We start from the raw sequence: 25,533 nt of genomic DNA on the forward strand, positions 1-25,533 counted from the left end.
ATTTCTGCCTTTTGGGGCCCTTTGCAGTGCTGCAGATATCACTGTCTTGCGCACAAGTGGTGTCATCCGGCCACATATGTATTCTGCATCATGAGAAGCTAATGCACTGTAAATTATGTACAATGATGAGGCATGTATCTACTCTGTTTCCAGTACTGCTCCACATCATCTCAAACTACCTTGTTATCCCCAAGAGTGCATTACAATTAACATTTGGGAAGTAGGCAGGCAATGGAACATCTTGTCCTAACACTGCTTTGTATTTACTTTATGCTATTTTACAGAATATTTAAAACCCCACTTCTCCAAGCCATGGTAACCGAATCACACACAAACACACCAGAAAGATTCGCAGAAAGCTATCATAAATCAAAGCACTGATTCATATAACTGTTATTATCTACAGTACTCACTTATTTAGAGCCAGCATGGCGTAGAGGTTTCAGTGCTGGACTATGACTCTAGAGACCAGGGTTCAAATCCTTGCTCAGTCACGGAAAGCTACTTGGTGGCCGTGAGCAAGTCACACTCAGCCTTCAAGGGAGGCAATACTAAACCTCCTCCGAACAAATCTTACTAAGTAAAACCCATGATAGGGTCACCGTAAGTCGGAAAATGACTTAAAGGCACACAACAATAGCAACAAACTCATTTATTCAGTGTGGGTGTCCAATATATCAGGGAGGAAATGTTCCTATCTCTGCCTGGAGGAAGAGAGACTGAAACTGGGACTTCTTGCATGCGAAGTATATAGTCCTCCGAATAAGTATGTATTTCCAGGGAAAGGCTGATGGGATTTTAGAAATTTCCCTTTAAACAGTTGACCTCAGTGCCAATGATACAAATAGTTTTGGAAATTCCCTCATTTTATCACAGCGCACACTGCTGTAGGAGACACAAGGGTACAAAAACCCCTTGGGTATAAGGAAGCTATTGGTGCAGTTATTTGGATCTTGGCCACAAGATTTTAACCTTTTTTCTCATCTAAGACTAATTATTTTCACCTAGACTAATAACTTCTCATCTAAGACTAATACTTTTCAAATGCCTTCTGAAAACATACTTATTTACATAGGCTTTCTATGGTTGTTATTGACCACAATGCTGCTCTGCTTTAATTGCAGTTACTTATTATGTTTATACATACATATTTTAATTATGATTTTAATATACCTTGGCTGGAATCCTGTTAGTTAGTCCCACTAAGAGCAGACCTACTAACTCATTTGTTGAATGGTGTGTTGACATATAGGTAAATCAAGCAGACCCAACAGCTCTACTCTAGTTGAGCACTCTTAGTCCTCAATAGGATTGAGGCCAATGTATGTAAACTGATGGGAGCCATTATATTTAGTAGAGTGCAAACAATGCAAATCTAAATAAGTAAAAGCAAAACATGGAAAAAACAACCCGCCTCTTTACAAACAAATGCCTAACCTATCTTGTATAGCTTCCCATCGACTCTCAAACTCCATTTTGGTGGATCTCTGACTCCACCTATTCACTTCACGGATGGCGCATATGAGGCCAAATGTGCTGCAGGAATTTATTTAATATCCATACAAATGTTGTATTTTTGTTGTTGAGTGCCTTCAAGTCATTTCTCACTGATGGAGACTCTAAGAAAACCCTATCATGGGGTTTCCTTGGCATGATTTGTTCAGTGGGGATTTGTCTTGCCTTCCCCAGAGACTGAGATAGTGTGACCTGGCCAGGGTTACTCAGTGGGTTTCTGTAGCCGATTCAAATACTGATCTCCAAGTCACCATTAAACACTTAAACCATTACACCAAACTACAGAAAATACAAAATGGAGATGACTGACATTTTAAAAATAAATCCCATAGTACACAGTGAGCTGGAATTTTAGTTCCTGAAAGAATTGAAAAGTAGAGCCAGTTGCATATATGTTTGTGATATTAGAGTTTAGAAAACCTAACAAGTTGTGGTTGTTGGCTATGATAAGAATTTGTAATCAAACACAACTGGAGGGCACCAAATCGGAGGAAGTTTAGTTGAGAGCAAAGTTATCTACCTGTGCAATTTATAGCAGTTCCTTCAGGCCAACAATGCCTTTGCATCTGAAAGCAAAATAATATACTTTCACACCATGCCTTTTCTTTCCTATTTTATCTTTCCTTGTATTTAAACTAAGTCATTATAGCTTAATTGTGGGATCTCTTGAGTGAATGCCAAGAAAACACCAATGTTGCATTTAAATAAAACCATACAAAGGGCAGCGGGTTAGAGGAGCAACAGCTGTGATGAAACCTGGAAATATTACTTTAGGAACACAATTACTTTAGGAGTACAATTCCCAGAATGCACAAGTTAGTTTAAGGATTCTGGGAACTGTAGTCCAAAAATAACATCTCAAGGCTCAAGACCCCTCCTTTGGTTGCCTTTCACTTGCTTTCAAGCACAATAGCTGACCTGGTGCTTGGCCTGGCAATGACTCTCAGGACAAAAGCACAGAACAGTAGAAGAGAGAGATTGATTGGATGCTGCTGAAGGATTCCCCATTTTTGTTTCTTTAAAAAATGCATCATTTCATAAAATTATTTAGCAACATTGATAATAAAAATCAAATTTGGAAACTGCAGCGGATGTGATGCTTGTAAAATCTAAGCTCAAAGTTGTCTGTAGTTCCCTGCCACAGTCACTATCAGTAAGAAGAGATCCAGACACATAGTTCATACTAAAAACCTGTGTGTTACAGTCTTTTTCTCTTTAAAATCTAACTGGCAAAAGAGAGATGTATTTGCAGTTGGCCTTCTGTTATGATGGATTCTGCACCCACAGGTTCAACCATATAGCAAACCTTGATTTTGCCATTTTGTTTAAGGGGCACCATTTTACTATGCCACTGTATATACTGGAACTTGATCACTCACAGTTTTGGTATCCATGGGGGGAGGTCTTCCAACCAAATGCCAACAGATACGATGTTTAAGCATTGCAAAAAACCTAAGCGTCAATGAAAATTTATGGACTTGCTTGACCATAACATATAAACCCCAACAGGGCAATATTATACTTGCCTATGCAAATATAAACTCGCCTGAGTTCAGTGCCAGTTACAAATGATTTGGTACAAAACTGCAGCCTAAACACACTTCCTTTTATCTCCCCATCAAATATTTCAACACAATTACTTTTGGTTGTTAGCAAAAACTGTGTATGTATCCAGCACGAAAAATCAACAACATGTTTTATTACTACATACAACTCAAACATGCAAAACTGGATTTCAATCAATGCAGGACTGCGGAGTATGTTCCAATTCAGAGTCTTCTAGACAATCCACATTAAGGCAAACTTCATACCATTAATAAAAAAATCTTTTACAATAACATAATAACAGTAATTCTGTGTCCTGCATGAGTTATGGGAATAAAGAACTATTTGTATAAGTCTTTATAATTAAAATACACTGCAATTATGCATATATTATATATATTTTCTTACTGTTTGGTATAAATTTTTTATTTTGATCGTGGAAAGGAACAAGAAACCCAAAATACAATGATGGCCTATCCCTGTATTATGTAATTTCTCCACTGAATGCCTATGGTCACACTCTGGAAAGATTATTTTTCTGGGCTACAACTCCCCGAATCTCATGCTGGCTGAAGGGTTCAGAGAATTGTAGCCCAAAACAACAACAACAACAACACTCTCTGAAGACCTTTGAGGCACTTCTGAAGAGCCAACAACTGTTCTTTCATTTGTACATTTTCAAGTAAAACTATGGAACATTCATATTTGCAGGTCTTTAAGCAGAGGCTGGATGGCCATCTGTCAATGGGGATGCTTTGACTGAGAGTTCCTGCATGGCAGAATGGGGTTGGACTGGATGGCCCTTGCGGTCTCTTCCAACTCTATGATTCTATGGCCTGTTACAGACAGCCAAAATAAAGCTGCTTCGAATCACAGTGGAGGTATGGTGTTTCAATAATGCATGAATCCTAAGAGTCTAGAAGTCGCACCAAAGCCATGCTCCAGCCCTAAGGACTGGAATGTGGCTTTGGTATGGCTTCTGGACTCTTAAGATGCATGCATCGTTGAAACACCATACCTCCACTGTGACTTGAAGCAGCTTTATTTTGGCTGTCTGTAACAGGCCTATGATTCTTCACACAGGTCTGTCAGAAAAAAACTAAACATTTATTCCATTTGCATTGCTGTGTTCTTCCATCTTCCATTTAAAGCCCTACATGGCTTGGGTCTGGGTTACTTACGGGAACGCATCTCCCTATACAATCCATCCCGCACTCTTAGAACAAGTGGGAAGAACCTGTTGGAGATACCAGCATCCAAACCTGTTTCTACTTCCCAAAAGGCATTCAGTATAGCTACCCCTAGATTATGGAATGGACTCCCAGAGGAGACCCGCCTTGTCACATCCTTGGAAACTTTCAAGAAGACAGTAAAGACAGAGCTCTTTCGGCACGCATACCCTTCTGACCTCCTATGAAGACCACTAGTATGGAACGAGAGCAGCTGACCCCGTGATTGATTGATGTTTTATGTTTCTATGCTTTTATGTTCTTATGTTTTTTATATTTTTAGCTGTGGTTTTAATTGTGCAGTAACTAAGAGAAGATCTGCTGGACTTTTCCTCTTCCCCACTGCCATTCCCTTCTCCTTTTGTGTCTTGTCTTTTTTAGATTGTAAGCCGGAGGGCAACAATTTGTAAGCCACTCTGATAGCCTTGGCTGAAGAGCGGGGTACAAGTAAATAAATATTATTATATTATTATTAATGCTGCAATATTGTGAGTGTAATTTTAACTCTGCTGGACCCAAATTAACTAGATGGAACCCTCTCTCAATAATTTCAAATTCACTCTCATATTTTCAGTGAAGTTTCACAAACATACTCAAACTCATGTAGAGTGGTTTTGTCGTTCAGTTTGTTACAGTTGTCGCGAAGAGCATGCTTTGTACATAGAAAATCCTAAATTCAATCCCCAGCGTTTCCAGGTATGGAAACCCCACAGAACTGTTAACTTTTAGTGTTAATAATTCTATGGACCAATGGCAGCTTCAAGCCTTCCTAGATGATAATTTTCCTACTTCTTTGGTAACACTGCCCTAAAGAACTACAAAACTCAATTTTTAGTAGAAACCATGTAAATACTGTATAAGTAATTTCCATCTTGAGATGTTATTCTGGCTTTAGCTATAACTATGCTATCATCCTCATAGTTAATTTGTTAAGGTGTAAATATTTCAATGAGAACTGTTAACATGTACAGAGTAGTCAAAAAAAGATTAATTTGGATTTAGAAAAGTCTATTTATTTAAAGTCTATTTACCAAATCCAACAGATTAACAATACAAATCAGCAAAGAGGATGTTTTAACTTAACTGACTTCATGCCGGTGTACAGATGAGCAAGCTTGCAATGTCTATGAAACCCACAAAGGTTCCTACTACAATAGTATTTAGTCCATTATCCTATAAACGCTTAACCCGGGAATAAACTGACCTCACTGAACTTTGCAGGACTTGCTTCCAAGCAAACATGCACTTGACTGAACAGCAAAGATATTGGCTTCGATCCGAAGCTGCTCTTCTGCTAATGCACAAGGGACATTTTCCATTGATTTTTCACTGTCTGCACTGTATCCAACCCTGTCTTGAAACACCTCCCAGAAGCAGGCCGTGATGGGGATGGAAGGTGGCTCAAAAGCCCCATTTCATTAATTAATGGAACTTTGTTAAGATCTAGGCCACTATAGAGCCATCAGAAATTTAATGAATCACCCAAGAATAAAACTCTCACACATCTTCCCGTTCACGATAAAACATGCGTATTTCAGACTTCTGTTCTATACAGCCAGACTTCACCCATTCCATGCTATGACATCACACAACACAAATGCGAGGCTGCATCACAATCCTAGATAAGCTTGACCAGCAGATGAGGAAGCTTGGAAGAGGACAACGACCATCAGGAAAGACATGGTTTGCTTCCACAGTAGCCATGTTCTCTGCATTTGTTGCCCTTCGTACATTAGAAAGAATACAGACATCACTTGAAAATGGAGATGTTCTAATATTTTCTGTGCTGTCCTCTCCTCTCTTTAAGGAATTGGTTTATGACCATTTTTCTAACGCAGAATGGAATTGCAGCACCAGCCTGGACAATACAACTTGTAAAATTGCTATTTTTTTTTTTTTATTTCTTGTGACGGTTATCTTTTATATTGCTCCGCTGCTCTCTGCATGTCTGCCAAGTTTTTCACTGGCAGGACCTTATAAAAACTCATTGCTCCTCGCAGGAAACGTCTTTTATACTGTGCTGGATTGTTTTTTTCTATTTCACTGTGCTTGCTTTGAATAGTGTTTCATTCACCTATATTTTAAATTTTTCATGTCTGGGCCTAACTATCCTAAAGGACCGATCTGTTATCTTGGAAACTAGCAGGGTCAGCCCTGGTTAATACTTCGATTAATACCACGGTGCTGTAGTCTATATTTCAAAAAAGGAACTGGCAAACTACACTGCTGTGTATTCCTGCCTAAGAGAACCCTAGAAATAACCTGGGCCACACCTAAGAAGTCAACAGCAACTTGTATGTGCAATGTGTGCGCCACGCACTCTTTATTTGCTGTGTTTTAACCCTTTTGTAACGCTGCTTTGCAACCCAGGACTGGGGGAATAGATGGGATATAAACTAAATTACTAAAACACACAAACTTCTTATGCAAACATATGTTTTTTTTATTAACACAGAACCCACCTACCTAATAGGGCTCAGAACCAAATTGTCACAAAGAAATCATATACATTGAGGAGACAAAAAACGGAGAAAAACTGAGGCTAAGATAGAGACCATAGCCGGCCCACTGAACTATCTAGTAATAATTCAACTGAAACAGTAAGATCTACCTGCAAAGCTACTACAACACTATAGCTGCATCAAGTTGCTATGCCCCCTCGGACCATAACGAGTGATACTGAGGATCGGAGCTACTTACAAGCGTACATTGAAATCTGGGACACCTACCAATACACAGCATACACTCATAAGGAAACTAATGTATTTTAACAACACCTTTCTTTCACAAACATACACCCCAAAAAAAGGGCAAATACAATCGTTACCTGAAGAATGTTACCATTTCCACTCTGTGTGCAACAAGCACGATCACAGAAACCTAGAAGTAGCCTCAGTTTTCCCCATATTATTGTGCTATTCAATCATCCAGCCTGATTGAATCTCAGCAGATTACACAATCACACGGAGTGATTTTGCAGACTTTCCTGTGAAAAGAGGAATAAACCAAGATTAACCCCGTCCAGTAGAGACAGAAAACGATATATTAACCCTCAGTATCTCGACAAGTTTTTAAAAAGATACGCACAAGAAATAAAAAAATTGATCATACATAAACCCCTTTAAATACTGTTTCATAATAGAACTATGCAGAACAAACCCGATTCTTCTACCAAGCATTGCCATGGCAAGGTGAGAATTTCAAAAACCACAAAACATAGGTCTCCACCTAAAACATCATTCGTTGAAGACACAATGGCACTGGAAACTACAATCATGACAACTCCCCTAGACTACCTTTTTTTCTAGCTGCACAAAGACTCCATTCTACTGCGTTCGAATCAAAGCTTTATTTGCAGAAGAAAGAGCCTCCTCTCATTAATCTTCCCTATTCTTGTCCCCCACAAACATACCACCACCACAAAAACCCACCAATTGGATCATTATTCCTCAACTCCTCTATTTAGTCATCTCTCCTTTCAACAATCCATTTAAGGCAGCTTCTTTGAAATCACCTGCAAAGGCAGCCTGTGAGGTATTCCAATCCCACTCCTGTAATAGCCCTAATGTCAAAAATCTAACAAACTGACTTACATATACACGCACACACACAAAAACCCCCAACCTCCCAAAAGAATATCCACAACCTCTTTCTAGCCTTACCACTTTAAACTGCAAGAACTTTTGGACTGCCCCTCCAATCTGAAGCATGTGGCACTGGCCCAGGCACTGTAGCAGTAGCCCCCAACAGTTTTCCACAGCATTCCATGGTTAAATTGTATTGCCTGAACGGAAACTGGATAACGCAGGCATCACACTGCCAACCTTATGCACAGACGTTCTATCTATTCACCCTTCATGCCGAATCTAGAAACAGAGCAAGAAGAGTAGTTCATAAAAATGTCATACAAGGGGTAATGGATCAACTTTCATCCTCAAGTACAAAAACTCCCAATAAGTACATCAATCGCTCTCAACATGCTAAGAGCAGATCAAGGACTATTTTTAATGCTAACACCTAGTTCAGTCAGTTACATGTTACATGAATGCAGCTTGCTTCAGTGCTCATTCCCCTTTTGGCAAGGCTGATCAAGACAGTACTGAAAGCCAATGAGAGGCCCTCATGCCTAAACAATTGGTATGCCTCCATTACACACTACAATCAAGCAAAACTGTGCTCGTTACCAGTACGCAACACACTTAACTCCTCTTGACGGATACACAAAAACACAAACGTTATTCTTTTAGATCCCAAATGAAACTCTGCACTACACACTGTAGCAACTAATGTAAGTTTGACTCCAAAACTAACACTAAACTGTCATGGTGCTCCATCCACAGAACTCCGGGATTTGTAGTTTCTGAGGCAGAGAAGCCATAAACCATCTTGCGTGAAAGGCTAAAGACATTGACAAACCCCAATCCCCAGGCTTCCACAGATAGAGCTCCACAGCATTCTAAATAGGGTGTGAAACTGCATATTTCTACACATCTAGATGCACTCACCGACCCCACACAAAACATTTAAAATTCACCTCCTACATACTCGTCAGGAACATACACTCCACCTCAAATTCAGTGTTCAGTACTGTATCTGATGAAGTGGGCTACCTTTCTGCCAATACATTTCCATCAGTACTTGTTAATAGGACATAGTGTCTTAACAATTTTGCCACTACAGGAGCACACCCATGAAAGTTAGGCAAGCCCTGATGACTTGGTGGCAGCAAAATAAGTTGGTCTTGACAGTATTTATAGATCAGGGAGGTTCCCATTCAAAGATTTTCTAAAACGCCCATTACCCCCACATCCCTTGCACTATCCAACCATTCAGACAAAGAAGAGCTTGCAATTTCATTTACACCTCATTTTTTCTGCAACATGCTGCAAACTTGGTGGATCAATACTATTTGGTGAATTGTGACGACAGGCTCTCCTTTTCAGCGTTCAATACATGGACAACCCACGCACTGCTGAGAAGTCATTTGCTGGCCGTTGTGTTGTCAAACTGAGCATAAATGACTATCCTTTGGATTCAGAATATCCCTGTGGATTTTTCTAAAAGGCGAGAAAACCAAGGTTTCGGTTTGTAATGGTTTCAAACATACCATCCTTTGCATAACACAGTAATTACTCAAGCTCTTTTGCCAGTTAAAAGACCATAGGATAACCTTTTTCTTTAGCATAATATGCTTAGCCAGAGTGAAAAACACTGGTTCTGAAGTATGGCTGGACGATACACCCAAAAACAGGGGTTGAGTGGAGCCTAACCCACACCGAACAAAGTAAGTAACATGCAGGAAGGACAGTCAGAAAAATTAGCTATCTGGCTACTCCCAAGCAAATTCTTCACAACGAGGAAGACATTATGGGAAACATTTTGCACTACAGATTTGTCTTCAAGATATCTTTGCCACGGCTCTATAATTAAGTTCCCTTTCTACTCACACAATGTAACTTTAAAGATCCAATCTGACCAGGCCACATTTACACAGGTTTCCCCCCCCCTCAACTGACTTTTAAATTGCTGTGGTAGATTTCAAAAACCACCATCCTCACTTTGAGCAGTGAAGCCAGGTTTCTTGGTACCGCAAGCTGGTGGCCGGGTAGCTGGTACAGTGTAATCCCTTGAGGCAACAGTGTTGACAAAAAGAGCGAGTGGACACCTTTCTTGATAAGCTGTTTGCCCCTTCTGCACCAGAATCTTCTTACAGCCGGAGCATGGCAAACCCGAACAGCCGCCACTTGGCACTGCAGAGAAGCAGTTTGTTTACCCCATGCGAGGTTTGTAATTGGGCGGCCACTTGCAGGTAGCTGTGGAGCTTACCAAAGAGAGAAAAACAGACTACCATTCTAGGCCATCTTAGTGAGTTTCACCACATTCCAGAATGACCAGAGGCAGGTGGTGAACCACAGATTCTTGTGTAGGTATGGCACTCCATCCTTGGACCACATTCCAGCCCAGACATTCCTGATAGACAGCCTTACTCTATCTTTTTCAGTGCCAGAATAAGAGGGCTTTTTTAATCACAACTTACACCTGGTCATAGCCATCTACTGTATTGTATTTTTACTTCCATTTTATGTATTTAGCTTGCTTTTGTTGAACCATCTGGAAGCACTGCCTAAAAGGAGCACAAAGTCTTTGAATTATGTCCCTAAAATTGCCATGTGAACAGTAAAGTAAGAAAAAGGGCATTGGCTCTCTCCACACAATAAGCCATTTCTCCCACCATTGCCACATCCACCCCAAGTCCTATCCTCACCAAGAGGGCTCCACTTGATCGAAAACCACAGCACTGATCTTCCAGTTCCCCTTCCTGAGTTTTTGGCTGCTGCCATATTCCTGAAAAAAACAATGACAATAAAACAATTAAACAATCCCAGTTATTGCAATCGGCTAATTTTGCCAAAAACCCATGTTGACCCTGGGCCTTATCTGAAGGCTCAACTCTAAACTTCCAAGTTGTGAATTAGAGCACCAGGTCGAAGCCATGACTTGCTCCTTTCCTTATACCTGCCCCCACCACCCACCACACACCACAATAATATTATATGCTAAATTCAAGCCACAATAAAAAAAAGTGGCTTCATCACTCCCCTACTTCTCACAATATACATGGTACAGTTATCTAAACCTAATGGGAAAAATTCACAAGGGGCCCTACATAGCAAACACAAAAATCTAAAAAGCCCAAGACCATAGCCAGAAAGTGGAAATGACCTCTGAAGCCACAGGAATCCGTGCAGACCATCGAGACCCCCACTAACTTATCCAAGGCCCAGAAATCTTTCCCCCACCAAAAACCATATCAGTAAAAGCACACTTTTAGTCCTAAAAAGTTTTAGTTGACCCGGGAGGTTGGCAGGGCTAACCAGAATTCCCACTAGAAGGGTCCCAACAGTGAGGGCAAATGTACAATGTCAAGTCAGTCCTCTAAATGGCAGCCCATCAGAGTTTCAGGGAATCTGTAAATAGCACTGTAAAGCCCTGTTGGTCCACACCATGCCCATCCCTCGCAACACAAGCTTCGCCTCACAAGCATGATGCAGCAATACAACAGATATAGGGCAAAGACATACCCAGCTTATTTCCATCTTACCTCAGTATTCTCTGGTTCGTCTTAATGTATATTCATCAGCCCCGTTGAGGTGCATAGCTTTAATCATAGTCATTGTCCAAAGGCTCTTCCTTATTCTAATATTTGCTGGCATACGATTCCCATGCTCTTGCCCAACTAGATTCCTTATTAGAAAATAGGTACTGGACTCCTGCCAAATAGGAAGAAACAACACCATATTGTAATACATTTCAAAGGGAATTCCCCATATATCAGAATTTTGCTTCTAAATATTTTGTAAGATATTCCAGAATTACGCCTAATTCTGTCCCACACAGAAAAATCCAATGCAAACCTCAACAGCCCAGTAACAAACCCTAAGTCCTGGAGATACAAAAACTGAAGAATACTCTCTTCTGCTGAAAAAGAACTGGACTGCATAGGCCTCAATCTTATTTCATATCGAGAGGTGAAATCTAGCCTTCTGTACTTTTTCAGGTCCTGGTCCTGTAATTTCTATCTTCTTCTTCTTGGTGCTGCTGTGCACTTCAGTTGTGTCTGACTTATGTCAACCCTATCATGGGGATTTTTTGACAAGATTTGTTCAGAGGGAGTCTGCCTTTTGCCTTCCTCTGAGGCTGAGAGTGTGTGACTAACCCAAGGTCACCCAGTGTGGTTTCCACAGCTGAGTTGAAATTCAAACCCTGTTCTCCCAACAAGCAACTGGCTACCTTTAAACTTCCATTTATATTCACCTTCCCTTCATTTGTCTGGACCATTCCCCTCCTCCACCTCCAATCCTGAGACCCAGTCCAGGTTTAAGAAGTTGTCTTTTTTGGCACTACAAATCTCCGGAAACATCTAGCCACAGAGAACTCTACTTCAAGCATAATTTCCACGCTCTGCTCATCCCCAGTTTCACTTTATAATCGTGAGAACTGCTTGTCACACCTTTCCTAGGGCTCTGCTTTTCCTTGCTTGTTGAAAAGCTTCTAACCATGTCAAGCAATGGCACCTAGGAAGGTTTACTTCTCTCTTACCTTTCAGATGCTTGGACGGTTTAGTCAATCGCTACCAGAAGTTTCATCATTGTCATAACAAAATCCCTAAATCCTGCCTACCCATCCCAAAAAGAAGCCATAGCTTCAACCAATCCATACTCATGCATGCTCAATACAAGGCCCAAGATTACCCTAAAGTTAATTTCTGGAGTTTGTGGTGCTAATGGGTACGTAATGTTTCTTACTATGTTGGTAAACGAGAGAAAAACAGAGATGCAGTTAGAAAATTTGGGAGACAAGATTCTCTGAGACTACTGCATTATCATTATTACTATTAAAACATTTATCCCTCCTCTGTAACACAGATCTAAGGAAAGCTTACAAAAAGAATTAAGAAGTTAGTTTAACACCAATAAAGAAGATTAAAAACATTTAACAGCAATAAGTTAAACAGATATTAAAAGATTAAAAACATATTAAACATATTTTAAAGATTTAAAACCACCTACACCATATTGGTATGAATTATGAGGTCCAAAGGCTTTGAGAACAGCCAGGTTTTAACTCGGGGCTAAATGACAGAGTTGGTGCCAGTCAGCCTCCAGTGACTCCAAGTCACAGAGAGCCCACTTGGGCCTACGTAGACAGGATGAATGTCTATGCACCTGTTCTTCAGTGGAGCGCAAACCCACCATTCACACACAGGCTTTTTACCCCAATTCTTGGATCTGAGAACCACCCAATCCCGAGAGCTGTCTTATTGCCTTTAGTGAGGCATTACTATCCCTTGATTGCTTCAAGCTTTTGTCCACATCATACACGTCTCAGCCAACTTAAAACTGATCCATCAAACATCACTAAAACAGTGCATTGGATACCTCCGGGCTCTGTAACAAGTTTTGTTGTCATGTTCTGAGCAAAACACAAGCATTTTCCCCTCAAAGTACCTAACATCTATTTCACGGAGATGGCCATGGGTTGCATACCTGAGATCTCTGGACCGGTATTCCCAACTCCTACTACTTGAAAAATCGTCCGGATGGGAGGTCGAGGGTGCAAATTATATGACATTTCACAACTATATTTTCTAGAGGAAACTCACATCTATCAAAGGGCAGCATCATTCCACTCATTTCAAACAAACGGCTCATTGAAATGAAAATTACTGTTGAAATGAGACAAGCTATGCAGCAGTGCTTTATGACGTTGTGTTGTTCAGAACTTTACAGAAGCAAAGTATATCAAAGTGAGGCCAACTGCTTCAAGCAGCAAAAATATGAGGAGACAGAGAATGGCTCTGACTAATGCGGCACAAACCATCGAAGGGCTCTATATAAACCTCCCTAAAAATCAAACACGTCGAACAGATCAAGATAAGCTAAACACACTTGCGTTTTTTTTCCTCCCCATCCGAGTAAACAAAATATTACCTGATTTTCAAGAAATTACGTTTCAATCTAGAATCCAACTCCTTCGGCATTTTGTCCACAACGTTTGTCACGGTCTTGAAACGGGTCCCTTCTCTAGCTTTCTCTTTTGTCAAAAAACTCTCTTTACCATCATCTCTGCTATGCTAAGTCTTTCCGAATTGACTTAAATTACAGAGGGTCCTTTGTCAAAAGGCGGAGGAGTTCCTTCTGGATTATCATTTGCATCTGTGTGTCTTTCTCATGTCCACTATTGATCCCGACTCCTCCTCACATCTCCCCGTCTCTTCAGGGCGAAGGACAGAAGGGAGCAGCCTCTTTTGGAGCAAAACGTTTGCTCATCTTCATTATACACTCCCAACAACAGGACTCCTGTGAGCAACCAGAGTTTCAGGAAGTAATCACATCGCTCCAATAAGAGTTTGTAGAACCTGTTCTGTTTTGCATTCTGTAGGGTATGCTGTCAAAGGCAGGGGTTAGGTGTGGACAGTTTTCTCAACATCTTGGTATGTACAAAACGGTTACCACCTGCAGAAGGGAGGAAGAATCAGACCTTAAAAATCACCTCATTTGAATCTAGAGGCCAACCTAAGGCTAGGTACACTGAAAAATTAGTATCCAATCAAACATAACTTTCTTCAAGTTATTTGAGGGAGATTCTTGACAATTCTGACACTAAATGATTAACCAATGTCATAATGCTATACTAATTACAAAACCTTTATTCTGCCCCCCCCATAATTACTTTCCCCCTGTCAATCAAAGGATATATCTCTTTAGCCTCTTTGGTCATAAAAAGGTATTTCAAAATAATTTTGGTTGCTCTTTTCTATTCTTTTTTGAGCTCTACCATATTCCTTTTCAATAGGCTAAGACTATATGAAAAGACTAAAAAGGTAGCATCAATGTCTTTTACCTCTGGCCACATTAGCTCAGAAAGATGGTCAGCTCAGTCCAAAACATCTATAAAGCACGGACGGAAATCCTGTGGCTTGCACCTTTTATTCAGCTGCTTACCTCTTCTGGATCCAGCACAAAGCAATCCCTACTAGATTAAAAATATGGGCCCAACATTCCTGATGCTTACAGGAACAACAATTTTGTATAAAACATAGTTCAAAGCCTCTCCTCTTCCCCTCAATCCCACACAAACTGGGGGGGGGGATCTAAAAATATACAAAACAGAAATGGGAATTCTAGCCTGTGTAGAGGGAAGCACTATGTTAATGCAAGGGCATTTTCTTAAATGGGCAATTAAGATCCATTACCTTAACACAAAGACCAGATGCTGACACTGGGTTTCCTGCATATGGCTCAACCCAAACGTCTGAATGTTACACTCTCCTTGTGTAATGGCTTTGGGAAACACTCCTACTACAAGTGGTTGCATTTCAAAATTTACTGCCTAAACCAGTTTGCCTCGATTTTTAAATCCGCTCCGCACATCCCCAGTTAGTGAGATGGATGGAACTAAACTTGATAAGATTTTTTCCAGGAAGAGAAGCCTAAGAAATATATGCTGTATATACCAGACTGAGTATATTACAACAGTTTGTAATATGGTTTCATTGCAGGGCTTTTCCTATAGACATCCTGGGATCTGTACTCTGGAGAAGTGTTTAAATTCACAACCAGCTCTAGTCCATTCCCTGAACTGTTCAGCTATTTAGCAGAGAAACTCTAAGCCTCTCTCCAAATTACAAAACAAGAGGATTCCATGGCAACCTTCACAACAAATTAAAAAGATATTAAACTGCTTCAAATGAGCAGTGTGGCTATTTGGGGGGAAATGTTAATAATTAGTGGTGTTTATCAGACGAGCTCTTAAAGAAGTACTATTCCAGTGTGACTCCTCAGCTGCCTCCTGTTGCATGCGGGATGGCAGTTTAAGGAGGGTATTTAGAATTCTCAGGCAGATAAGTTAGTCCTCTTAAAACTGCCAATCCCAATGCACAACAGAGGCTGCTAGAGGAGTCACACTGGAATGTAGCTCTTTAAGAGCATAGTGTTATAAACCTCAGTGTGTTACTGATAAACGTGCCCTGTGTGGCTGGAATTGCTTTCTTAGACCTGTTCCAGACTGCCAAATAAAGCGCTTCGGGTCTCTTGAAGGTATGCTATTTAAATGATGCATGGGGTCTAAGAGTCTGGAGGTCGTGCCAAAGCCACACTCCATCCTAAGCACTGGGAAGGCTTTGGTGCAGCCTTCGGACTCTTAGGACCCATGCATCATTTAAAACAGCCATACCTCCAAAGAGACCTGAAGCAGCTTTAGTTTGACAGCTGAACAGGCCTAAGAAACTTAATATGGCATAAGTTAAACATTGTAGAAACTTAACTCCTCCTTTATAATATACTCATTCATACCAGGGAAGGGATAAAATTTTTGTGAGTAAACCAAAAGAACTGCCTTACGTTTTTCTACTATGCGGCCAAAAACTACATCGGCTTTGTCTTTGAACTGCAAACAAGAAAACAGAATTAACATTGAAATCTGTCTGATAGTAAATTCAAGAGAATACATTCCCTCCCTTGTCACCCATTCCCAGGAGAAAACAACCTTTAAGAATTTTAAGGCAACACAATGCAATATGTTATGCAAGTGAAAGAACAACTACAGATTTACATTAAGGTTGCCTGCTTACATTCAGACAAAAAAAAAAAAAAAAATAAAAACCAAACAATGGTATAAAAACACTGTGTTTAAGAGCAGAATTCAGGCTATGTCCTGTTGGCTCAATTGAAGCTGATTTTCAGACAGATATGCCTCCAAATCACCAGGGATGTTGTGCAATGTCACAAATTGTATCTGCTTACAGTAAGCATAGAATCATAGAGTTGGAAGAGACCCAGGGCCATCCAGTCCAACCCCCTGCCATGCAGGAATCCAGATCAAGAAGTGTAGTGGTTTGAGCATTAGACTATGACTGTGGAGATCAGGCCCAATAGAAATCTACTGGTGGCACATTGGGCAAGTCACTCTTTTTCAGCCCCCAAGGAAGGCGAAGCAAATCCCCTCTGACACAAATCTTCCCAGAAAACCCCTGTAATAAAGTTCGCCACAGGTCAGACACAACTTGAAGGCACAGAACAACAAACTACACATAGATTGTCCAATATTAAACCTCTTCCTTTAGTTCCACTTAAAATTGAAGGAACTGACATCTTCTCTTTGCCTATATTTGTGTTACTTTTTTATACTTGAGACTGAAATGTTGGCTGCCAGCTCTTGTTCTGTGCCTTTCATGTTAATGTTTGAAAAAATGGGATTGCCCTTACAGGAGTAAGTTGCTCCAAGTTTCAAACACAAAACCATGTTCTGCCCACAACCAGATCATCACTTACCACAGATGAAAAATGCAAGTATGCTACAAATCACACTAATCTCATCAATGGCTAGAAGAGTAGCACTTTCAATCAGTTTGCCTCAGAAAGCTGTCATTCACCATCATTCAATTTGCAATCCTCCAACATTTTTCATACACTCTGCAGAGATCACAAAACAGATGATGGGTGGCTCTATGAATATTGGTACATCTTGGCAAGTTATTTTTCTAGCCTATAACTCAGAGAGAATGCCCCAGGCAGCAGAGCTGGGAGATTCTGGGAGCTGTAATCCAAAAAGGTAATTTTTCCATTCTTGCGCATGCTTTCGAAGCTCTGCCAAACCAGTAGAAGCAACAATCAAGAATACATTCACACAGCCTGATCTAAACATAAATGTTTATTGCTCTAACCAAGAAACCCATGCCAGTGCCTACTATCCACTAACAACTGCTTTTCATTTACTGCATGTATTAATTTGTCTGGACATCAACGCCGGATCACATTACTTTTTTCTCTGGCACATTATATTGAGGACTGATGAATAAAACTGTCTGGATTGGCCTTTGTTCAGAGTGGGCTTATAGAGCACTGGTGATAGCATCAGCATTCATTTGCCCACAACACTAAGCTCTAAGCACATTCAGTAAAGGATCATTTTGACTCAGTCCCACTCTACTCTGAGAGTCATTCAACAACTTCATTTTCGGTGCAAGCAATAACAAGCTCTTTCCCCCCAAAATTCCTTCTTCGCTCATGAAACGAGTCTGTGAAGAGCTTCCTCACTTTCTTGTATTTATGATGGCTTAATAGCTCTTTCTCACTCTCCAGGTTAAACAAGATGTGCAAACCACTTTGAATATAAGAAAGAATGAACTATTTCTAGCTTGTAAATTGTCATTGACAGAGAGGAGGATATAAATGAAAGTTTTTAATATTATTATTATTATGTTTTTTCACCAAACATACTGATATTCTATGCAAACTGGATCTTCTCAACTAAGACTACAGGTGTCTCACAGGCCTGTTACAGACAGCCAAAATAAAGGTTCGCGTCACAGTGGAGGTATGGTGTTTCAATGATGCATGCATCCATAAAAGTCCAGAAGCCCACAACCAAAGCACACATCCAGTCTGGAGCATGGCTTTGGTATGACTTTTGGACTCTTAGACGCATGCATCATTGAACACCATACCTCCACTGTGACTCGAAGCCGCTTTATTTTGGCTGTCTGTAACAGGCCACTGAACTCTCACATCTGCACATTTTGATGCCCAAGCTCCACTGCCCTCTCCCTCAAGCTTTCACTTGTTACTACCTTCCTTGTCCGATTTCCAAAGCTCTATATAATTCTCAGTCTTGGATATTATTTTTCACCCAAGATGTCTGTTCCTTGGTATGACCATCAAGTAACGCCACCAGTGAAAATGGCAATTTATCAAATTTTACGACGAGAAAGACAGAAAGAGTTGGTACCACCTCAAGGCACTCAACAGGGCTAAAACAAACACTACTTGGGAAAATTACTCTGATTTAAATTCCAAGCTTACCAGTAGAGATTCCTCAATTTGATCAGTGTAGTGGCACCTGAGATTGCTGACAAGTCCTTCCTTCTTCTTCCAGGACTGAGTTGGAAGCAATTTTGGATGGAGTTGGCAATGTAGTAGAAAATGTACAAACTCTAATTTCAAAACAAAAACTTATAATAGTATTAACATATGTTTAATAATAATCAAATATATTATATGGTCTGTCAAGCTTAAGTAGCCTGATTATTGATGCACTGGAGATGAAATGCCTTGCGCTACCCTTTTACAACAGTAAATTTGCTATTACTGATTATATTACATTTGCCACTTATGAAGTTGTTGGTGTTGGAGTTGGATGGTGGAAAAAGCAAGGGGTAGTCTCAAAGGTTTGGTTCTCCATCCTTGATCTCCTGCACCCATACCCTGCCAGGAACTGAACTCACAAACGCTTTAAGCAGGTAAATGAAATTAAAAACTATGTTCAATTCCAGCTTTTAATCTGCCTTTCCTTCAAGTTCAGGACAATGTATTTAATGCTTGACAACGACATGGTATGTATGTGCAGGTGCAAGTCTCTAAAACTGGTATAATATATTACAAATTAGTATTAAATTCATTGCAGTTTATTACTGCTGCTGCTACTTTTGGGGGGGGGAAACGTATAACCACCTTCTATTAATTGTTATGGCAATAAGAAAAAATAACACTGACTTCAGAAGCATATCATACTAAGCCAAAACATGATAAGATGCTTTGTCTTCTTCTAAATCATCTTAAACTAAATCAATTCCAATCATCATCATTATCTTTATGCCTAACCCTGCACTTGCCATCAATTAGGACTCTAGATGGCATGGAACTTAAAGCTATATGGCATCCCTTTCCCTTGTCCCCTAACTGGATTTAAATCTATCCCTTCTTACAGGGGTAGCAACACAGGACAGTCCAGCATGGTGTAGTGGTTTGTGCACTGGAAGGGACACTGACAGACCAGGTTTTATGGAAAAACCATTGGGTGACCTTGGGCAAGTCACACTTCTCAGCTTCAGAGAGGCAAAGCCAATGCAAAAACTTAAAGCAGCAATAGCAACATGGGACTCTCCAGGTGCTGCTACTAACTGCAGCACACCACAATTCTACCCAAGCATAGCCCATGATTTTAGGCAAACTACTCTCTCTCAGACTCATTTCCCATCAGCATACAGAAATAATAAGTACTGACAAGGTTTTCAGTAGCCTAGTGCTCTGACAAGTATGAACAGAGCTATATTAACACTATGCATATTACAGTGATCCTTGATTTCGCTGGGGTTTGTTCCAGGATTCCCCATGGATACATGGATGCTCAAGTCCCAGTATAGACAATGGTATCTGTTATATAAAATGGCACCAAATCCTGGTTTGTCTTTGGAAATTTGTCTTTTAAAAGATATGATCAAGCCGTGGATGCTCAGGACCTGTGGATAAAGAATCAGTGATATTGAGGGCCTACTGTATGACATACATTAAATTTAAACTGATTCTTTCAATATTATATTACATTCTCTTCCCATTTTGGTTTAAACATATTTAAACCGACCCTCTAAAGACCAGACACAGAGACTAAATTTGAAACAAAGTGGAAGCACAATTTAATATTTCATTGAAAACACACTCCAGTTCAGTTTTTGCCACACATGCAAACAAATTGCCTGTTTGACTCATTAAGAAAAGACTGGCGAAAACTTTCTTTAACCCTGATAACCAGACGTCATGTAAGTTCTCAGAAGTTAGAATCCTGGATTGCTCAATTCGTCCATTTGATTTGCAAGCCTTCTTGAGGGAAAGGAGCAGGGAAACTCTTAAAAAAAGTATGCAATAAACCACCACCCCACAAAAAAATTCTCCATTTTTCCCACATCCCTTTGCAAAGCCTCCAGCACATTTATCTGGAGGAAAATGATGTAAAACAGTAAAATAATCTTTGCAACAGTCTTAAAATCCCAACTCTTCTGACAAAACCAAGTGTGAAGACGAAACACACTGATGGGGAGGGGGGGGGGATGTTAAATATCCCAGCCCCAATGCATTGCCCCTCCCAGGTTTGAGAAACCTGCTTATGGCTAAGAAGAGGGCCACCAGACTCCACCTGGGAGTCCTTTCCAGAGGTGTTGTTTTGCAGGTCACCAAAAGCCACTCCTCCCATTGCCTACCTTCAAAGCATCTAGGGAGAGAGGCAGTGCAGTGGGTAACAAAGAGCCCAGCTTGACTGCATATACCTGCTGCAGAAAAGAAGCACTTCCAACAGGAAGTGAACCCCTAGAGGTCAGGAAGGCCATAGAGCAGGGAAGAAAGAGAGCTGCTGAGCTGTGAAACTCCGAAGAGCATGGCTGGGAAACTGCAGAGCCCCCTAGCCGTGTCAGATGCCGCAGCCGCCGTCTGTCGAACGTCTGCCATTCAGGTCCAAGCCGGGCAGGTGATTCCCCTTCATCCTGTTTCTCTCCCTAAAGTTTGCCAGGCACATGTTCTTCCAGACTTGTTTTTCAATGGATACTCACAGTGTGTTCTCACCACAGTGTTGTGCCAGAAACCTGAGCACTGGACAAAACTCTGGACCAACACAACCTGCTTGAAGAATCCACTAAAGGGAACTAAAATCGATCTCTACTCAAAGGTTTACAGATTAACACAGCTCCAAGGTGCCAATAAAATTATTGGTCTAACGTTTAAAGGATGCTGGGAAGGTTAACCAAACTTAATCTACGTCAAGGGTAGGATGATAGTGCGATTAAAAGAAAAATTATAGCATGAAGATTAAATATAGATTGATTATGTAAGATAATACAATGAACCCTTCTCTTACCGTGGGATCTGTCCAGACCCCTCCTCTAAGGGAAAAGCGCATATGTTGCACACCCACTGAAAATAATGGAGCGCGAGCCCACACTGCAAGATGCGCGGCCATTGCTTTTCCCATGCACTTCCGCAAAAGCTGGAAACCACGTACGGCAATGCTCATGTACAACGTGGATGTACTGTATATTTTAATTAGTTATTATATATACTATAATTATAAATGTAGTTAATGTATTTGAATACAGTGGGGCTTGTAATCCATGGGTTTGCACATCCACAGATTTAAACATCCACAGATTTAAGCCTCCACAGAAAGCAAACCCCCATTATCCTCAATGCTGCGATGCACACAGCCATGCCACCATTCAATCATTTTGTGCAAGCAATGACCATATTTCCACAATCGTATGAGTACATAAAAATACATACATACTATTAACATTAGTAAGATCCCTACACCTCGGACATCAATAAAATATGAATATAAATGTAAACATAAGTCATAAAGTAAAATATAGCATAAATTATAACTGCATAAGCCTGCCACTTTAGGGACAACGGGACTTCAGGTAAGCCTCCATTGTTCAGTCCGCCTCCTTGTTGCAAACCTCCAAAGAGGAGACTCCACCACACTCCAAGGCATGTCTTCCACTGTCAAACAGCTCAACGTCAGATCATAAAGTTGAAGAGGACGCAAGGGCCATCCAGTCCACCCCCTTCCATGCAGGAATCTAAAGCAAAGCCTCCCAACAGATGTCCATCCAGTCTGTTTAAAGACCTCTGAGGAAGGCGACTCCATACACTCCGAGGGAGAACTTCCTAACAGTAAGAGCTTTCAACAGTGGAAGATGCTGCCTTGGAGTGTGGCTGGAGTCTCCTTCTTGGGTTTTTTTTAAACAGAGGTTGGATGGCCATCTGTTGGGGTGCTTTCATTGTGGTTCCTCCATGGCAGGGGTTGGACTGGGTGGCCCTTGTGGTCTCTTCCAGCTCTATGATTCTATACAGATCTGTGTTTTGTCTGGATTCTACACATTAAATTATAGATCAAAAACGTGAACATCTAGGACTGGCAACCTTTACTAGCTCTGGTCCCTCGCTTTTTAGCAGCTTGCAAACAGAGAGTAAGCGTAAAGCATGTTCAATCAACTGTGCTCTCATGCTAGGAAAAAATTTGCCTATTGGGATGATGTTAAAAGCACGCAATGGTGCTAAAAACAAACAAACCAAAAATGTGGGAGTAGTATCATTTCTGAAAGGTAGTTAAGGTTTTTATGTACACTGGCAGAAGTGAAAGACAAGACACGCAGACACACACTTTGGATTGTGCACAATAAAATGTCCAGTTACATTCTCCATATTATATTTTACAAAGGGCACACTCAGTATCCTCATTGTTGACCGAGGTAACTAGAGGAAATCCGGACAGTATCTTTGGTTTTCCAATCATAATAAAGTCATGCCCCTGAAACACACTCTACAGCTGAAATGAAGAGGAACTAGCCAAGTTTAGAAATAACTTTAGGCAGACTGTTAAGAAGGGTTCTTTGAAGAAACTCGACTTTATACGTTCCATAAGACCATCCAATAAACCCAGATATACATGGGTCCTACAAAAAACAATAACCACAAAGTTGAGCTGTGGAGTGGCTCTGTTCAGAGCTTCCAGCCAGTTATGGGGCTGCATTTACACTGCAATTAATCCAGTTTAACACTGCTGTAACTGCTATGGCTCCATGCGATGCAATTCTGGGATTTTTAGTTTTGTGAGATATTTACCTTCTCTGCCAGAGAGCTCTGATGTCCCACACAATGACAACCCCCAGATTCATACATAGAGCCCTGGCAGTTAAAGCAGTGTCATACTGCATAATGTGTAGTGTGCAGCAGGAATGCCCTGATTCCCAGCCTTCTGCTATTTCCATCCAGCCACTAATTATATTGCCACATTCACTGAGCATTTTCAGTCCTCACTGGATTGTTTGGGCTAATTTCTGCCTTTTGGGCCCTTTGCAGTTCTGAGATATCCTGTCTTGTGCACAAGTGGTGTCATCCGGCCACATATGTATCTGCATCATGAGAACGAATGCACTGGAAATTATGTACAATGATGAGGCATGTATCTACTCTGTTTCCAGTACTTGCCCACATCATATCCAAACTACTGTTATCCCAAGAGTGCATTACAGTTAACATTTGGGAAGTAGGCAGGCAATGGAACATCTTGTCCTAACCGCTGCTTTGTATTTACTTTATGCTATTTTACAGATATTTAAAACCCCACTTTTCCTCCAAGCCAATGGTACCAAATCACACACAAAACACACCAGAAAGATCGCAAGCTATCATAAAATCAAAGCACTGATTCATATAACTGTTATTATCTACAGTACTCCACTTAGAGCCAGCATGGCGTAGAGGTTTCAGTGCTGGACTAGGACTCTTAGAGACCAGGTTCAAATCCTTGCTCAGTCACGGAAAGCTACTTGGTGGCCGTGAGCAAGTCACACTCAGCCTTCAAGGGAGGCAATACTAAAACCTCCTCCGAACAAATCTTACTAAGTAAACCCATGATAGGGTCACCGTAAGTCGGAAAATGACTTAAAGGCACACAAACAATAGCAACAAACTCATTTATTCAGTGTGGTGTCCAATATATCAGGGAGGAAATGTTCCTATCTCTGCCTGGAGAGAGAAGACTGAAACTGGGACTTCTGCATGCGAAGTATATAGTCCTCCGAATAAGTTATGTATTCCCCGGAAAGGCTGATGGGATTTTAGAAATTTCCCTTTAAACAGTTGACTCAGTGCCAATGATAAAAATAGTTTGGAAATTCCCCATTTTATCACAGCGCACACTGCTATAGGAGACACAAGGGTACAAAAACCCCTTGGGTAAAGGAAGCTATGGTGCAGTTATTTGATCTTGGCCACAAGATTTTACCTTTTTTCTCATCTAAGACTAATTATTTTCACCTAGACTAATAACTTCTCATCTAAGACTATACTTTTCAATGCCTCTGAAAACATACTTATTTACATAGGCTTTCCATGGTTGTTATTGAACCACAATGGGCTCTGCTTTAATTGCAGTTACTTATTATGTTTATACATACATATTTTAATTATGATTTTAATATACCTTGGCTGGAATCCTGTAGTTAGTCCCACTAAGAGCAGACCTACTAACTTCATTGTTGAATGGGTGTTGACATATAGGTAAATCAAGCAGACCCAACCAGCTCTACTCTAGTTGAGCACTTTAGTCCTCTATAGGATTGAGGCCATGTATGTAAACTGATGGGAGCCTATTTTGCAGAGTGCAAACAATGCAAATCTAAATAAGTAAAAGCAAAACATGGAAAAAAACACACCCGCCTCTTACAAACAAATGCCTAACCTATCTTGTTAGCTTCCCATCGACTCTCAAACTCCATTTTGGTGGATCTCTGACTCCACCTATTCACTTCACGATGGCGCATATGAGGCCAAATGTGCTGCAGGAATTTATTAATATCCATACAAATGTTGTATTTTTGTTGTTGAGTGCCTCAAGTCATTTCTCACTGATGGAGACTCTAAGAAAACCTATCATGGGTGTTTCCTTGCATGATTTGTTCAGTGGGGATTTGTCTGCCTTCCCCCGAGATTGAGATAGTGTGACTGGCCAAGGTACTCAGTGGGTTTCTGTAGCCGATTCAAAATACTGATCTCCAAGTCACCATTAAACACTTAAAACCATTACACCAAACTCAGAAAATACAAAAGGAGATGACTGACATTTTAAAATCAAATCCCATAGTACACAGTGAGCTGGATTTTTAGTTCCTGAAAGAATTGAAAAGTAGAGCCAGTTGCATATATGTTTGTGATATTAGAGTTTCGAAAACCTACAAGTTGTGGTTGTTGGCTATATAAGAATTTGTAATCAAACACAAACTGGAGGCACCAAATCGGAGGAAGTTTAGTTGAGAGCAAGTTATCTACCTGTGCAATTTAGAGCAGTTCCTTCAGGCCAACAATGCCTTTGCATCTGAAAGCAAAAATATTACTTTCACCATGCCTTTCTT

General features: G+C 40.6%; 1 protein-coding gene across 3 annotated transcripts in view; it reads right to left on the reverse strand.

Annotated features, from left to right (window-relative positions):
- The window catches only part of LOC121915602 (zinc finger MYM-type protein 4-like), a 72,696-nt gene that overhangs the window by 37,323 nt on the left and 9,840 nt on the right, over nt 1-25,533 (reverse strand). For all 3 annotated transcript variants that reach the window (XR_006100721.1, XR_006100722.1, XM_042439944.1), the window contains exon 2: nt 16,193-16,238. The gene's annotated coding sequence lies outside the window, so the exon portion shown is untranslated. The remainder of the gene's footprint in view (nt 1-16,192; nt 16,239-25,533) is intronic.

This window comes from Sceloporus undulatus, chromosome 9 (assembly GCF_019175285.1).
Source record: "Sceloporus undulatus isolate JIND9_A2432 ecotype Alabama chromosome 9, SceUnd_v1.1, whole genome shotgun sequence".
In the NCBI taxonomy this organism is placed as follows: domain Eukaryota; kingdom Metazoa; phylum Chordata; class Lepidosauria; order Squamata; family Phrynosomatidae; genus Sceloporus; species Sceloporus undulatus.